The sequence below is a fragment of the Macaca fascicularis genome, chromosome 4 (genome assembly GCF_037993035.2).
Source record: "Macaca fascicularis isolate 582-1 chromosome 4, T2T-MFA8v1.1".
NCBI lineage: Eukaryota > Metazoa > Chordata > Mammalia > Primates > Cercopithecidae > Macaca > Macaca fascicularis.
Genome location: NC_088378.1, coordinates 57,951,651 through 57,969,265, shown reverse-complemented (window position 1 = coordinate 57,969,265; position 17,615 = coordinate 57,951,651). Strand labels below are relative to the sequence as shown.

The following is a 17,615-nucleotide window of genomic DNA, read 5'->3' as shown; positions in this document are numbered from 1 at the left end:
TTGTACCAGTACCATTCTGTTTTGATCACCATAGCCTTATATTATAGTTTGAAGTTAGGCAATGTGATGTCTCTGGCTTTGTTCTTTTTGCTTATGATTGTTTTGGCTATTTGGGCTCTTTTTAAATTCCAAATCGCTTTTAGATTACATTCTTCTAATTCTGTGAAAAATGACATTGATATTGATAAGGATAATGTTTCATCTATAAATTGCTTTTGGAAGTATGGCCATTTTAACTATATTGATTCTTCCAACCCATTAGCATGAAATATTTTTCCATGTATTTGTATTGTCTCTGATTTTTTCAGTCATGTTTTGTAGATTCTCTGTTTCCATACAAAATCTAGCAGAATCACTCATTTATTACTCCCTATCATGGAGGAAAAATGAAATAACATTAATTCTCTACTGGATAATACAACAAAATTCCAAACTCAGTAGGTTTTTGGGACATAGAACTCTTTATTTAAATATCAGTACAGGGTAATAAATTACTATAGGAAACAATCATTAACATAATTTTTATTAGATATTTAAATAATTATCTTTCAGGACATGAAAGGAATCCCTGGAGGCCTGAAGTCTAACATGATTGTTTTATTGACAATATCATTTGGAAGAACAGTGTCACCATTCAAAGAAGTAACTGATTTTCCAAACAAAAGCAGAAGAAAGAAAATGTTGACATATCTTGTTTAGTCAGCCAGAACTTTAAGTGCAAAAATTCCATCAGGTAGCACCAAGAGAAAATAGCATAAGATGTTAGGAATAACCAGTGGTAAAATTGTTGACAAAAGGGATCAAGGCAGTGAAAAAGCTATTGGGTCCATGGTGTCATCATGATCTGCTGGAGGCCTCTGGACATACACAGTAGGTGGTGGGCAGGTGGCCAGCCAGAAGGGCAAGTTTGATCGAGACCATGCTCACAGGGGCTTTTTGGTGTCATCTTCAGCCTTCAGAAAGGATACAAATGTTGGTTTAAATGGTGAAGGAGAACCCAGATCACTTTTCCACATCTGAAAACCCAGTGACACCTGCAGTCTTGAGGCTGGTGATAAATCCACAAGGAGAGGAGCAAAAGCAAGTGCAGTGAGGAAGAGGAGTCAGGAGTGAGAAGGGAGAGGAGGATAGGAGAGCACAGGCACCCCAAGGAGGAGCCCTCTATGAGGGGGTCCTGTTCACATTCACTCAAACACACACACACACACACACACACACACACACACAGGGCTGATTAGATCTGAACTCAGGACAGCAACCTTTGTTTTTTTCCCACTTACTTGTTCGCTTCAGCATGTTTTCCCAGTGTATCAAGAATTCCTCAAGCCAAGTTTCAGTCTCCCAGTGAAATCTTCTGGAAGAACCTGGTCACATCCCCGTTCTTCTCCCACTTCTCTTTCATCTTCTTGGCTCCAGGATGAAGCACTGTCCACTTTCTGTTGTTTGGGTCAAAGAGGAGGAACCTCTGTCCATTGAAGAGGAACTGCCAAGATCCTCTGCCGTGTCCATGGGCTTCGTGCTCACAAGACATCCTGGCCCGCAGAATGAGGGGCTCTGCCCCATTGGAAAGAGATCAGCTCTGATCTTGAGAAATTCTGAGTCCCACCCTGCTTCCTTTCCTGTCTGCTGCCCTTGCTCTTTGACCTCTTGAGTGATATAAACCTGATTTGTTTATTATTATTATTATTATTTTTTTTTTTTTTTTTTTTTTTTTTTTTTGAGATGGAGTCTCGCTCTGTCGCCCAGGCTGGAGTGCAGTGGCGCGATCTCAGCTCACTGCAAGCTCCGCCTCCTGGGTTTACGCCATTCTCCTGCCTCAGCCTCCTGAGTAGCTGGGACTACAGGTGCCCGCCACCGCGCCCGGCTAATTTTTTGTATTTTTAGTAGAGACGGGGTTTCACCGTGGTCTCGATCTCCTGACCTTGTGATCCGCCCGCCTCGGCCTCCCAAAGTGCTGGGATTACAGGCGTGAGCCACCGCGCCTGGCCTGTTTGTTTATTTTTAATCAATAAATTTATTTTTTAACTAGGCAAAGAACATTATTAACCTTTGTTTCAAACTTTATTCCCAGGCTTCTTCGGCTTAATTAGCTGCAAAGAATAAATTGTGTATATGCAAAAACTGAAAGGAGCTCAGTGTCCAAGGGGCTTGGGCTTAAAAGTATTGGTGACCTAGATTTTATCATATCCATAAACAAACATTTCTTAAAAAGCAGTCATAATAGAAAATAGCAGTTCCTAGTAACTTCTTCAAGTTTTATCTTCAGAAGTTGGCTCAATTCATTTTGCCTCATGCTTGGAAGCCTCATCAAAATTCTCTACAAGATCAGTAACTTCATCATCATCATCCTCTCCAGTTGCAAGTGGTGCTGGTCTATCCACAGACTGTTTGGGCAGAGCTTCAGCCAGTCTCCTTAAACTAGTCAGACAGTCTGCACCAAGCTGGATGAAGATGCTGGGTAGCATTGCTGTCAGCTGCTTTGTCTTAGCATGGCCTGTAATGGTGAAAGGTTTCCCTGCCAGAGATGTCTGAACTTCAGGGTTGTTAAAGTGGATCACTCTTCCTTGGTTTGTAAACACATTCACCTCTTCAATACCAGAGATATTGTTTACCCCTAACTTCTTTAAGGAGAACTGAAAGTTTTTATCTTCTGTTGTGGCTGTTCTATGAACCACCTTCTTCTTTCTGCGAGCAGGTCCCTTCCCACCAATGTACACTTGTGCCTGCAGTTTGGCAGGTTTTTCCTGGTTCATGATTGTTTCTTTCACCTTGTCGGAGCGGATAAGGGGCCGTGCAGGGGACTAGGGTTTGTGTTCAGGTGGTCTCGGGTGGACCAGCTGAGATTAGGCACACACATGCAAGGACGCCAACCTGGTTTATTTTTTGCATGAACCCATTAAAGCCTTCTAAGCTACTATAGTGTCTGCTCCCTCCTGTCCTGGGCCATTTTAAACTTACCACTGGGTATTCAATTCTCCACTTGAATGTCAGCCAATTGCTCTTTGAGGAAATCTACCACGTCTCTTAGGGTTTCAGTTTGTTCTTCCCAGGCTTTTGTGACATTGACCTTCCTCCCCAGAGAAGCAAAGGCTTTGGCCTTGTGGTTAAAACAGTCATAGTGAAGAAAAGGCCTTTCATCCACCTGGTCTTGAACTTCACACCACTGTGGTTCAGGTCTGAACTTAGGAGTGATGATGAAGTCATAGCAAAGATAGTGTGTGTGTGCGGAAGATAAACACAGGAGAGGGCTGGTGTGGGGGAAGTGGAACCTGAGACCCCTCCTCTTCCTTATGGTGACTGCAAGTAAATATCTCTGAGGGGCTGGGCTGGCAGAGCAAGATGTGCCCCAGCCAGGACTGTCATGTCAACTAGTTAAAGACTAGAATGTCTCCCTTTCTTGAGTACAAGGCAAGGAAGGTCCCTGTAGCCATGAAACCATGCATCCTCCCAAGACATATCCCACCTGGGTTCTGCCCACATGGGTCAGCACATGACCTTGTCATGGAGGTGCCAGGCCTGCTGTGGCAGGAAAAGGCCTGGATGAGGAGGATCTTTGGCAGCAGCCCCTGTGGACTGCGGGAGGTGGGAGAGGGTGTGGGAGCTGCCCTAGGATGCTCCAGCTCAGTGAGTGGGATAAGGACAGAATCCAATTGGAATCAAAAAGAGATTATTGTCATAGTCCCAGGATTTAAACGTTAGCAAAGCCCCTGGTGATGATGCCCATCTGCTATGAGATGCATTCCTGAAACCTTGGAAAAGGGATGGTTCACAGGGCGAGAAGTAGAAAATCTAGAACTTCTAAGGCACGGTGTAGAGGAAGGGATCACAGGCTCAGAGAAGTGCCCATGCTAGAGGGGTCTGAGTGTGAAAATCCAGAACAATGTCCATCCTCTGTGCTCCTGGGAAGCCTGGAGGACTCCTGTTTATCCAGCATATAAAGCAGGCCCTGAGAGAAGGCAGCAGACTGTCAAGAAACGCAGGGATGCCTGTCGCTGAAAGCCAGGGTAGGAAATGCTGTTCCCTAAGTGGCTCCCAGGAGTAATGATCTGAAACAACCGATCCCAGGTGGAGGCTGTCACCTGTCAGGAGAAGGGAAAGTGCAATGACAAAAATGATTAGAGAAGTCACAATGCCAGCTGGAGTCCTGAGCCACAGAGAGCTACGCTCATGGCTCATAGAACAAGGGGGACCAAGAGGCAAAACAGATGGAGACTCACCCGGATCCTGCTGGACTTTAACCACAATAAATAAAGACAAAACAGAGAGATGGATGATTTGGAAGAGGAAAGTGGACATTTCATAAAAAACTGTATTACTTTGCCGAGTTTCCAGCACTAAGCCACTTCTCAGACAGACCCAGGATCCATTACTAGAAGCAGAGTCCACATTCCAATGAGGAAAGACCCTTCAACCTCACAACAAGTGCAAAGTCCGACTTCCCCACATACACGCATGGCCCGCAGAGCTTGCTGTGAGGGCCTGTATTGTGAATATAAGGGGCTTGCTGGCAACATAGTCCCTGTTGTCACTGATCAACTCTCCCCCTGTATCTTGATAGTAGCCACAGACAATCCATGCGTGATGAGTGTGGCTGGACCTGTCACTAGGGCCCTAGGACTCAGTACACGTTAGATCCTAGAAGTATCTGTGGTTGAAAAAAGTTTTGTGTAGAGTCCATAGCAATTTCTAACTGGAGAATCAACAAGGTCCCCTAATGCCCAGAAGCAAGCCCATGCTACTGGCACCAGGAAATAAATCACACCCTTCAAAAGTGGTTCCTGTATCGTCCTAGGCCCTGGCAGAGATGAGGCCTCCAGCCATGGGAGGGCAGTGACCACACGGCCTCAGAGCTGCCCACCATGGGATGGGCTCCTCACCCTATATGTCACTAGGAAGATAGGCCCAGCAATGAGAAGATGCAGGTGGTTCTCCTGGGATGGGCAGGAGCAGGGCCACAGGGAACCGAGAAGCTGCACAAGAAGTTGGCCCCAATTCCCAGGACACCACATGACTGCACCCTCTCACCCTCAGTTCACACCTGAGGCTTCAGGGAGGGTCCCTGATGGCTCAGGTGAACTATAGATGCCACTCAGCAGCAAAGGAGGGGAGAGTAGACCCCAAACCATGGAACCCTGGCTCCCATCACATCCACACCACCCAGAAGTCACAGACAGAGCAGGAACTGGCTCTGACTTTAGGAGTTGCACCTGAGACCCCGTCTGGAGATGCCACCCTAGGGGATGGTCCATCAACTGTTGTGTCACTGTGTGTATCCTCATCTGGGGTCAGTAACCTAGGCCAGTGTCCAACTCTGTTCCCTCTTTTATTTTCAGGTTGTCCTGGCCGGCTGTTGCTCTACAAAGGGACAGGACTTGACACACAGACAGATAATCCATGCCTTGAAAAGACCAAAGTGCCTCCTGCCTTCCTTTCTAGAAAGTGTTTCCCACCTCCAGCCTACCATTCTATATGATGCTGGCTCCTGAATAGGAAGAATAGGAGGTCTTGGTCCAAGGGTAGAAGTGGGTGCCTCTACTCACCTGCATTCCCAGGGTCATCCTGGGGAGAATGGTACTTCCCATCCCCCCTGCACAGGTTCTGGGGTGTGTGGGTGTGTACTCAGCAAGGAGGAGAAGGTGTCGGTTGTTGTGGGAGGTGGTGAGAGCCTCCTCATGGATGGGGAGGTGAGGGAGGCCTGTGGGGTGAGAGGGCTGGACTGAGATTGAAGGTAAAATGATGTGACCTGTTTGGTGGCAGTGGGTAGTGATGAAAGGTGACAATGTGCTAGCAGCCCTCACTCTCAGCGCCTCCTCGGTCTCGGCCTCCATTCTGGCGGTGCTTGAGGAGCCCTTCAGCCCGCCACGGCACCGTGGGAGCCCCTCTCTGGGCTAGCTGAGGCCGGAGCTGCCTCCCTCTGCTTGCAGGGAGGTGTGGAGGGAGAGGCCGGGGCAGAGACTGGAGCTGCGAGCGGCGCTGGCAGGCCAGTGCGAGTTCTGGCAGGTGCAGTCACCGGCTCAGTGGGCCCTGCACCGGGAGCGGCTGGCAGGCGCCACAGGCCCAGGGTAGTGAGGGGCTTGGCACCCAGGCCAGCAGCTGTGGAGGTTGCACCGGGTCCCCCAGCAGTGCTGGCCCGCCAGCGCTGCACTCAAATTCTTGCCGGGCCTTGGGACCTGCAGCCCTTCATGTCTGAGCTCCCCCACTGCAGTGGGCTCCCGGAGGCCCCAGCCTCCCCGATGGGCGCCACCCCCTATTCAGTTGCCACCGATCCCATCCACAGCCCAAGGGCTGAGGAGTGCAGGCGCCACTGGGGACTGGTGGGCAGCTCCGCCTGCAGCCCGGGTGAAGGATCCACTAGGTGAAGCCAGCTGGGCTCCTGAGCTGGATGGGGACTTGGAGAACTTTTATATCTAGCCAGAGGATTGTATGTGCACCAATCAGCACTCTGTATCTAGCTAATCTGGTGGAGACTTGGAGAACTTTTATGTCTAGCTAGAGGATCCTAAATACACCAATCAGCACTCTGTGTCTAGCTCAGGGTTTGTAAATACACCAATCAGTACTCTGTGTCTAGCTTAAGGTTTGTAAATACACCAGTTGGTACTCTGTACCTAGCTAACTCTATGTCTAGCTAACCTAGTGGGGACTTGGAGAACTTTTCCCTCTAGCACTCTGTGTCTAGCTCAAGGATTGTAAAGGTACCAATCAACACTCTGTCAAAACGCACCAATCAGCTCTCTGTAAAATAGACCAATCAGCTCTCTGTAAAATGGACCAATCAGCAGGATGTGGGAGGGGTCAGATAAGGGAATAAAAGCAGGCTGCCCTGGCCAGCCAGGGGTAACCCTCTTGGGTCCCCTTCCACACTGTGGAAGCTTTGTTCTTTCCTTCTTTTCAGTAAATCTTGCTGCTACTCACTCTTTGGGTCCATGCTGCCTTTATGAGCTGTAACACTTACTGCAAAGGTCTGCAGCTTCACTCCTGAAGCCACCAAGATCACGAACCCACTGGGAAGAACGAACAACTCCAGATGTGCTGCCTTTAAGAGCTGTAACACCCCCCAGGAAAGTCTGCAGCTTCACTCCTGACAGCGAGACCACAAACCCACCAGAAGGAAGAAACTCTAGACACATCTGAACGTCTGAAGGAACAAACCCTGGACACACCATCTTTAAGAACTGTAACACTCACCGCAAGGGTCCGCGGCTTCATTCTTGAAGTCAGTGAGACCAAGAACCCACCAATTCTGGATACAGTGAGGGGATTGGGAGGGAAGTGTCTGCTGAGCCCCTGGTTGCAGGCAAGTGCAGCAAAGTGTAGGGTGAAGTTTAAGGGCAGGGAGCCCTGGGGGTGCTGGAGGGTTTGTGTGGTGGAAAGTCAGTGAGAAGAGAGCATCTGTGTTTGTCTGGGATGTGTGTGCTCCTGTTTCTGTGAGATCCCCTCCCTCACCCCTGGTCACGCCTGTGTCCCGGTAGTTCAGGCTCCTTCTGCCCTAGGGCACAGTGGAGGTGCCAGCCTCACCTGAGTCCGGCCGTGCCCTCTGGCCCCTTCCAAAACTCTTGTCCCTCCCATCCTCCTGTTATTATAGGAGATAAGAAAGAAATCATTTAGGTAGACAGGGTAAAGAGAGTCCCCAGCTAAAAACTTTCCTTCTAACAAAAAGCAGCTCAGAAACTGCTCCCTTTTTAACCTCAAGCAGTTCAAAGAAATAACTTGTCTTCTAACAAAGAGAAGCCTAAAAGATCAGGCTGTAAAATGCAGATAAGCAACTTGGGCACAGAAGGAGGAACTACCTGGATAATGATCGAACTTCACATACATAGGATGGGCCCCTGCAAAAACAGTGGGGCTCAGTGAGCATATTCCTGTCCATTTCCCTTCTTCCTTTGTTTTTTTGTTTTGTTTTATTTTTTGGTTTTTTGTTTTTGAGGGAGTTTTGCTCTTGTCGCCCAGGCTGGAGTGCAATGGTGTGATCTTGGCTCATCCCACAACCTCTGTCTCCCAGGTTCAAGTGATTTTCCTGCCTCAGCTTCCCAAGTAGCTGGGATTACAAGCGCCCATGACCATGTCCAGCTAATGTTTGTATTTTTAGCAGAGACAGGGTTTGCCATGTTGGCCAGGCTGATCTTGAACTCCTAACTTCAGCTGATCCACCCGCCTCAGCTTCCCAAAGTGCTGGGATTACAAATGTGAACCATGGCACCTGGCCCCTGTCCATTTCTTTAGGCACACTAAGATAGGGAAGCCGGAAGCGTGCACAGTGTGGGGATGCCTGCAGCTGCAAGAAGGTGCCTGGGAACAGGCACAGAAACTCACCAACCCCTTTTATCACAGGCAGGTAAGTAGTGCAGAGCAGCACAAACTAAGAGCCAGCCTGCATGATCAAAGAATGGGGTGGGGGCTGCTAGAGACTCTACCTTATGCAGATGGCATACCTGGTCCTAACCGGCTCTTTGGGCCCTATGGGTCTCTCTGTGACAGAGAGCTGTTCTTAGGCTGTGCACGGTGGCTTACACCTGTAATCCCAGCACTTTGGGAGGCCAAGGTGGTTGGATCACCTGAGGTCTGGAGTTTGAGACAAGCCTGACCAACATGAAGAAACCCCGTCTCTACAAAGAATACAAAAATTATCTGGGCATGGTGGTGCATGCCTGTAAACTCAGCTACTCTGGAGGCTGAGGCAGGAGAATCGCTTGAACCCAGGAGGTGGAGGCTGTGGTGAGCTCAGATTGTGCTGCTGCACTCCAGCATGGGCAGCAAGAACGAAACTCGGGGGGCATGCCCAAGATGGCTGAATAGGAACAGCTCCAGCCTCCAGCTCCCAGCGTGAGTGACACAGAAGACAGGTGATTTCTGCATTTTCAACTGAGGTACCGGGTTCATCTCACTAGGTCATGTCGGACAGTTGGCGCTGGTCTGCAGGTGCAGCCCGACCAGCAAGAGCTGAAGCAGGGCAACACATCACCTCACCTGGGAAGCACAAGGGGTGAGGGAATTCCTTTTCCTAGCCAAAGGAAATTGAGACACACAACACCTGGAAAATCGGGTAACTCCCACCCTAATACTGCACTTTACCAAGGGTCTTAGCAAATGGCACACCAGGAGATTATATCCCACACCTGACCCAGAGGGTCCCACGCCCATGGAGCCTCCCTCATTGCTAGCACAGCAGTCTGAGATCTAACTGAAAGCCGGCAGTGAGGCTGGGGGAGGGGCGCCTGCCATTGCTGAGGCTTAAGAAGGTAAACAAAGCCTCTGGGAAGCTCGAATTGGGTGGAGCCCACCACAGCTCAAGGAGGCCGGCCTGCCTCTGTAGACTCCTCCTCTGGGGACAGGTCATAGCTAAACAAAAAGCAGCAGAAACCTCGGCAGAGGTAAATGCCCCCATCTGACAGCTGTGAAGAGAGCGGTGGATCTCCCAGCACGGAGGTTGAGATCTGAGAACAGACAGACTGCCTGCTCAAGTGGGTCCCTGACCCCTGAGTAGCCTAACTGGGAGACATCCCCTACTAGGTGCAGACTGACACCTCACACCTCATACGGCAGGGTACACCCCTGAGATGACGCTTCCAGAGCAAGAATCAGACAGCAACACTTGCTTTTCAGCAATATTCTATCTTCTGCAGCCTCTGCTGCTGATACCCAGGCAAACAGGGTCTGGAGGGGACCTCAAGCAAACTCCAACAGACCTACAGCTGAGGGTCCTGACTGTTAGAAGGAAAACTAACAAACAGAAAGGACACCCACACCAAAACCCCATCAGTACATCACCATCATCAAAGACCAAAGGCAGATAAAACCACAAAGATAGGGAAAAAGCAGTGCAGAAAAGCTGGAAATTCAAAAAATCAGAGTGCATCTACCCCTCCAAAGGAACACAGCTCATTGCTAGCAACGGAACAACACTGGATGGAGAATGACTTTGACAAGTTGAGAGAAGAAGGCTTCAGTCGATCAGACTTCTCAGAGCTAAAGGAGGAACTACGTAACCAGTGCAAAGAAACTAAAAACCTTGAAAAAAGATTTGACAAATGGCTAACTAGAATAACCAATGTAGAGAAGTCCATAAAAGAACTGATAGAGATGAAAACCATAACAAAAGAACTACGTGACAAATGCACAAGCTTCAGTAACCGACTCGATAAACTGGAAGAAAGAGCATCAGCGACTGAAGATCAAATGAATGAAATGAAGCGAGAAGTGTAGAGAAAAAAGAGTAAAAAGAAATGAACAAAGCCTCCAAGAAATATGGGATTATGTGAAAAGACCAAATCTACGTCTGATTGGTGTGCCTGAAAGTGATGGGGAAAATGGAACCAAGTTGGAACACACTCTGCAGGATATCATCCAGGAGAACTTCCCCAACCTCGTAAGGCAGGCCACCATTCAAATTCAGGAAATACAGAGAACGCCACAAAGATACTCCTCGAGAAGAGCAACTCCAAGACACATAATTGTCAGATTCACCAAAGTTGAAATGAAGGAAAAAATGTTAAGGAAAGCCAGAGAGAAAGGTCGGGTCACACACAAAGGGAAGCCCATCAGACTAACAGCAGATCTCTCGGCAGAAACTCTACAAGCCAGAAGAGAGTGGGGGCCAATATTCAACATTCTTAAAGAAAAGAATTTTCAACCCAGAATTTCATATCCAGCCAAACTAAGCTTCATAAGTGAAGGAGAAATAAAATCCTTTACAGACAAGTAAATGCTAAGAGATTTTGTCACCACCAGGCCTGCCCTACAAGAGATCCTGAAGGAAGCACTAAACATGGAAAGGAACAACAGGTACCAGCCATTGCAAAAACATGTCAAAATGTAAAGTCCATCGATGCTAGGAAGAAACTGCATCAACTAGCGAGCAAAATAACCAGCTAATATCATAATGACAGGATCAAGTTCACACATAACAATATAAACCTTAAATGTAAATGGACTAAATGGTCCAATTAAAAGACACAGACTGACAAATTGGATAAAGAGTCAAGAACCATCAGTTTGCTGTATTCAGAAGACCCATCTCACACGCAGAGACATACATAGGCTCAAAATAAAGGGATGGAGGAAGATCTACCAAGCAAATGGAAAACAAAAAAAGCAGGGTTGCAATCCTAGTCTCTGATAAAACAGACTTTAAACCATCAAAGATCAAAAGAGACAAAGAAGGCCATTACATAATGGTAAAGGGATCAATTCATCACGAAGAGCTAACTATCCTAAATATATATGCACCCAATACAGGAGCACCCAGATTCATAAAGCAAGTCCTTAGAGACTTACAAAGAGACTTAGACTCCCATACAATAATAATGGGAGACTTTAACACCCCATTGTCAACATTAGACAGATCAACGAGACAGAAAGTCAACAAGGATATCCAGGAATTGAACTCAACTCTGCACCAAGCGAACCTAATAGACATCTACAGAACTCTCCACCCCAAATCAACAGAATATACATTCTTCTCAGCACCACATCACGCTTATTCCAAAATTAACCACATAGTTGGAAGTAAAGCACTCCTCAGCAAATGTAAAAGAACAGATATTATAACAAACTGTCTCTCGGACCACAGTGCAATCAAACTGGAACTCAGAACTAAGAAACTCAATCAAAACCGCTCAACTACATGGAAACTGAACAACCTGCTCCTGAATGACTACTGGGTACATAACGAAATGAAGGCAGAAATAAAGATGTTCTTTAAAACCACTGAGAACAAAGATACAACATACCAGAATCTCTGGGACACATTTAAAGCAGTGTGTAGAGGGAAATTTATAGCACTAAATGCCCACAAGAGAAAGCAGGAAAGATCTAAAATTGAAACCCTAGCATCACAATTAAAAGAACTAGAGAAGCAAGAGCAAACACATTCAAAAGCTAGCAGAAGGCAAGAAATAACTAAGATCAGAGCAGAACTGAAGGAGATAGAGACACAAAACCCCTCCAAAAAAATTAATGAATCCAGGAGCTGGTTTTTGGAAAAGATCAACAAAATTTATATACCACTAGCAAGACTAATAAAGAGGAAAAGAAAGAAGAATCAAACAGATGCAATAAAAAATGATAAAGGGGATATCACCACCAACCCCACAGAAATACAAACTACCATCAGAGAATAATATAAACACCTCTACGCAAATAAACTAGAAAATCTAGAAGAAATGGATAATTTCCTGGACACTTACACCCTCCCAAGACTAAACCAGGAAGAAGTTGAATCCCTGAATAGACCAATAGCAGGCTCTGAAATTGAGGCAATAATTAATAGCCTACCAACCAAAAAAAGTCTAGGACCAGATGGATTCACAGCCGAATTCTACCAGAGGTACAAGGAGGAGTTGGTACCATTCCTTCTGAAACTATTCCAATCAATAGAAAAAGAGGGAATCCTCCCTACCTCATTTTACGAGGCCAACATCATCCCAATATCAAAGCCTGACAGAGATACAACAAAAAAAGACAATTTTCGACCAATATCCCTGATGAACATCAATATAAAAATCCTCACTAAAATACTGGCAAACCAAATCCAACAGCACATCAAAAAGCTTATCCACCATGATCAAGTGGGCTTCATCCCTGGGATGCAAAGCTGGTTCAACATACGCAAATCAATAAATGTAATCCAGCATATAAACAGAACCAAAGACCAAAACCACATAATTATCTCAATAGATGCAGAAAAGACCTTTGACAAAACTCACCAACCCTTCATGCTAAAAACTCTCAATAAATTCGGTATTGATGGAATGTATCTCAAAATAATAAGAGCTATTTATGACAAACCCACAGCCAATATCATACTGAATGGGCAAAAACTGGAAGCATTCCCTTTGAAAACTGGCACAAAGGGATGCCCTCTCTCACCACTCCTATTCAACACAGTGTTGGAAGTTCTGGCTAGGGCAATCAGGCAAGAGAAAGAAATCAAGGGTATTCAGTTAGGAAAAGAGGAAGTCAAATTGTCCCTGTTTGCAGATGACATGATTGTATATTTAGAAAACCCCATTGTCTCAGCCCAAAATCTCCTTAAGCTGATAAGCAACTTCAGCAAAGTCTCAGGATACAAAATCAATGTGCAAAAATCACAAGCATTCTTATACACCAGTAACAGACAAACAGAGTGCCAAATCATGAATGAACTCCCATTCACAATAGCTTCAAAGAGAATAAAATACCTAGGAATCCAACTTACAAGCGATGTAAAGGACCTCTTCAAGGAGAACTACAAACCACTGCTCAGTGAAATAAAAGAGGACACAAACAAATGGAAGAACATACCATGCTCATGGATAGGAAGAATCAATACAGTGAAAATGGCCATACTGCCCAAGGTAATTTATAGATTCAATGCCATCCCCATTAAGCTACCAATGACTTTCTTCACAGAATTGGAAAAAACTGCTTTAAAGTTCATATGGAACCAAAAAAGAGCCCGCATTGCCAAGACAATCCTAAGCCAAAAGAACAAAGCTGGAGGCATCACGCTACCTGACTTCAAACTATACTACAAGGCTACAGTAACCAAAAGACCATGGTACTGGTACCAAAACAGAGATATAGACCAATGGAACAGAATAGAGCCCTCAGAAATAATACCACACATCTACAGCCATCTGATCTTTGACAAACCTGACAAAAACAAGAAATGGGGAAAGGATTCCCTATTTAATAAATGGTGCTGGGAAAATTGGCTAGCCATAAGTAGAAAGCTGAAACTGGATTATTTCCTTACTCCTTATACGAAAATTAATTCAAGATGGATTAGAGACTTAAATGTTAGACCTAAAACCATAAAAACCCTAGAAGAAAACCTAGGTAATACCATTCAGGACATAGGAATGGGCAAGGACTTCATGTCTAAAACACCAAAAGCAACGGCCACAAAAGCCAAAATTGACAAATGGGATCTAATTAAACTAAAGAGCTTCTGCACAGCAAAAGAAACTACCATCAGAGTGAACAGGCAACCTACAGAATGGGAGAAAATTTTTGCAATCTACTCATCTGACAAAGGGCTAATATCCAGAACCTATAAAGAACTCAATCAAATTTACAAGATAAAAAACAAAACAAAAAAAAATCAAAAAGTGGGCAAAGGATATGAACAGACACTTCTCAAAAGAAGACATTCATACAGCCAACAGACACAAGAAAAAATGCTCATCATCACTAGCCATCAGAGAAATGCAAATCAAAATCACAATGAGATACCATCTCACACCAGTTAGAATGGCAATCATTAAAAAACCAGGAAACAACAGGTGCTGGAGAGGATGTGGAGAAATAAGAACACTTTTACACTGTTGGTGGGACTGTAAACTAGTTCAACCATTGTGGAAAACAGTGTGGCGATTCCTCAAGGATCTAGAACTAGAAATACCATTTGACCCAGCCATCCCATTACTGGTGATATACCCAAAGGATTATAAGTTATGCTGCTATGAAGACACATGCACACGTATGTTTATTGAGGCACTATTCACAATAGTAAAGACTTGGAATCAACCCAAATGTCCATCAGTGACAGACTGGATTAAGAAAATGTGGCACATATACACCATGGAATACTATGCAGCCATAAAAAAGGATGAGTTCATGTCCCTTGTAGGGACATGGATGCAGCTGGAAACCATCATTCTCAGCAAACTATCGCAAGAACAGAAAACCAAACACCACATGTTCTCACTCATAGGTGGGAACTGAACAATGAGATCACTTGGACACAGGAAGGGGATCATCACACACCGGGTCCTATTGTGGGGAGGGGAGAAGGGGGAGGGATAGCATTAGGAGATACACCTAATGTAAATGACGAGTTAATGGGTGCAGCACACCAACATGGCTCATGTATACATATGTAACAAACCTGCACGTTGTGCATATGCACCCTAGAACTTAAAGTATAATAAAATAAATAAATAAATAAATAAAGTATTGAACCAAATCAAAAAAAAAAAAAAAAAAGAACGAAACTCCGTCTCAAAAAAAAAAAAAAAAGAGCTACTGTTTCCTTTCGCCTAAAAAACTCGTGCTCCAATCTCACTCCGTGGGTGTTCGTCTCCACCCTTGATTTCCTCGGCCGCGAGACCAAGAACCTTGGCATTTATCCCAGACAACGAGTTGTTTTACTCCCCTCAGTTTCTGGCCTCGTTTCTGCCACTCTATTTTCTCAGGCGGGGAAAAGCAACCCCAGGGACTCAACAGGGGCAGAAGGAGTCCTGCGCGGGGAATTGAGAAAGGCGTGGCACAGTATGAAATCCGTCCTCCCCGACGCCCTCTCCGCTTTCTTCAACCCATTCCTGGAACTCACCGGCCTGTGCGGTCCAGGGACAGTCCCGCAGCAGAAGCAGAGCCAGGATGCAACGAAGGAACGTGGGGCTCTCAGCCAGCGCCTTTGGGACCCGGACTTGGCGACGGAAAACAGAGGACACCGCGCGGGGAAACATCTGAGCCTCCCGCTGAGCCGTCCGGGGCTTTGGTCTCCCGGGTGGAGCCGAAGCGCTGAGAAACTCCCTGTCGTTTCACTCCGCCTTTCTCCTGCTTCCCACCTTTCCCAGGAGATCATTTCACTTCATTGTTTTGCAAATATTTCCTCCCACTTGAGCACTGCTTCTTTCTGTTCTTAAATGCCTGTTTCATAAAGAGCACAGGGATTGGGTTTTCTACTTTTGCTGTGTTCGTTTTTGTGTGTCTGTGGGTGGTAAAATAGGGTCGGGGTCGCTCTAAAGTCATTTTTGTCTCTTGCGCGCCTCAGGGAGGATATTAAAGGCATTTGCGGATTTCAGCTGCAAAAGGCTTTCGTCAAAGTTCGTTGCGGGTGGTTTCAGTTTCGCTCCGCCTAGTTCTTCCGGGTTCCGCGCGCTCCTCCCGTGGCGCCTGCAACGCTCGAGCTCAGGCCGGGTCCTGCCTGAGTGATGCCCCACAGGTGGCGCCCGGCTGCCACCGATGTCCCACCCGGAGGCACCCGGCGCCCGGCTGATACCCGCGGGGCGGAACCGCCTTTGGAAGACGTGTGAGGACTCCACCCATCGCCTCAGGGGACAATGTTTGTCTCCCGGCTTGAGGAAATGGGAAATCAGAGACAGCTGATGGTTTCCTCCTACAGCCTGGTGCGGGGGGCGGGGAGGACTTTACACGGGGCTGCTGCGGAGAAGTGACCTTACAGCTGGCGTCCTTGGGGCTCCCACAGCGAGGCTCCAGCGCGGATCCCCTGCCTGACTGCTTGAGGCTGCTGGTGGGCGGCGCCCTCGCAGGGGGTGGTTCTGTACCCGAGTTGCTTATCTGTGTTTTACTGATCTTTTAGGCTGCTCTTTGTTAGAAGACAAGCGATTTCTTTGAACTGCTTGAGGTTAGAAAGGGAGCACTTTCTGAGCTGATTTTTGATAGAAGGAAAATTTTTTGCCTGAGACTCTTTTAACCCTATCTACCTAAATGATTTCTTTCTTATATCCTATAACAGCAGGAGGATGGGAGGGACGAGAGGATTGGAGGGGGCCCGGAGGGCACAGAGGGACTCTCTAGTGAGGCCGGCACCTCCACTGCGCCCTGGGGCGGAAACAGCCTGAACTACTAGGACACAGGCATGACCAGAGGTGAGGGTGGGGATCTTCCGGAAACGGCAGCACAGACATCCCAGACAAACAGAGATGCTCTGTTCTCACCGGCCCTCCACCACACAAACCCTCCAGCATTTCCAGGGCTCCCTGCCTTTGAACTTCCCCCTATACTTTGGGTCCACGGGTCTGGCCAGGAGCTTCTTTTCGTCCCCTCCCCGACCCCGTCGCCTGCGGTCCAGGGGTCCTGGTTACTCTGCTGGGCTGAGGCCCCTTCCAGGACGGACGTCCTGAGGCTGAGAAAAGCCCGGACGTATGAAAAAGATAGGTTCAGAGAGAAGATGGGAGAAAGGGAAGAAGCAGCAGGTGGCAAGAGAACAAGGAGAAACCCCCGTCCCGAAAATGGGGAGAGGCTGACACAGGGACAACCCCCACACCCCGGGTTACTCAGGGTTCCCCAGAGTGACTGCACCAATAGGACACGTGTGTGTATGTAAATGAGTACATACATATATAAGAATATATGTATGTACTGAGTGTATATATATATGAGTGTGTGTGTATATATACATCAGAGTGTGTGTGTGTGTGTATATATATATATATATGAGTTTATTAGGGAGAATTGGCACACAGGATTTCAAGGTGAAGTCCAATGGTAGACCGTCTGCAAACTGGGAAAGAGGGAAGCCAGTAAAGGCCAGTCCAAGTCTGAAAGCCTCAATACCGGGGAAGCCCACAGGGCAGACTTCAGCCCCCACCAAAGCTCCCAGAGCCCCCGGAAATGTGAAACTGCTGGTGCAAGTCCCAGAGCCCTAAGGCAAAACAACCTGCAGTCTGATGTTCAAGGAGGAAGGAAGCAAGAACCCCCAGGGAAGACAGAGAGAAGCCAGAGAGCTCCGCCCACAGGGTCACCCCACCCTCTCCTGCCTGCTCTCTTCTAGCCCAGCTGGCAGCCCATGGTGTGATATCCGCCCACACTGATGGGGGTCTTCATCTCCCAGTCCCTCGACTCAAATGTCGTTCTCCTCTTGCAACACCCTGACAGACATGCCCAGA

General features: G+C 47.0%; 1 long non-coding RNA gene and 1 pseudogene across 12 annotated transcripts in view; both read right to left on the bottom strand.

Annotated features, from left to right (window-relative positions):
• The window catches only part of LOC135970553 (uncharacterized), a 93,447-nt gene extending 77,467 nt beyond the window's left edge, over nucleotides 1–15,980 (bottom strand). For all 12 annotated transcript variants that reach the window (XR_010586282.1, XR_010586283.1, XR_010586287.1 and 9 more), the window contains exon 1: nucleotides 15,314–15,980. This is a non-coding gene — a long non-coding RNA (uncharacterized lncRNA). The remainder of the gene's footprint in view (nucleotides 1–15,313) is intronic.
• LOC102131237 (transcription factor BTF3 pseudogene) lies at nucleotides 583–5,828 on the bottom strand (annotated as a pseudogene).
• Nucleotides 15,981–17,615: the final 1,635 nt, after the last annotated feature.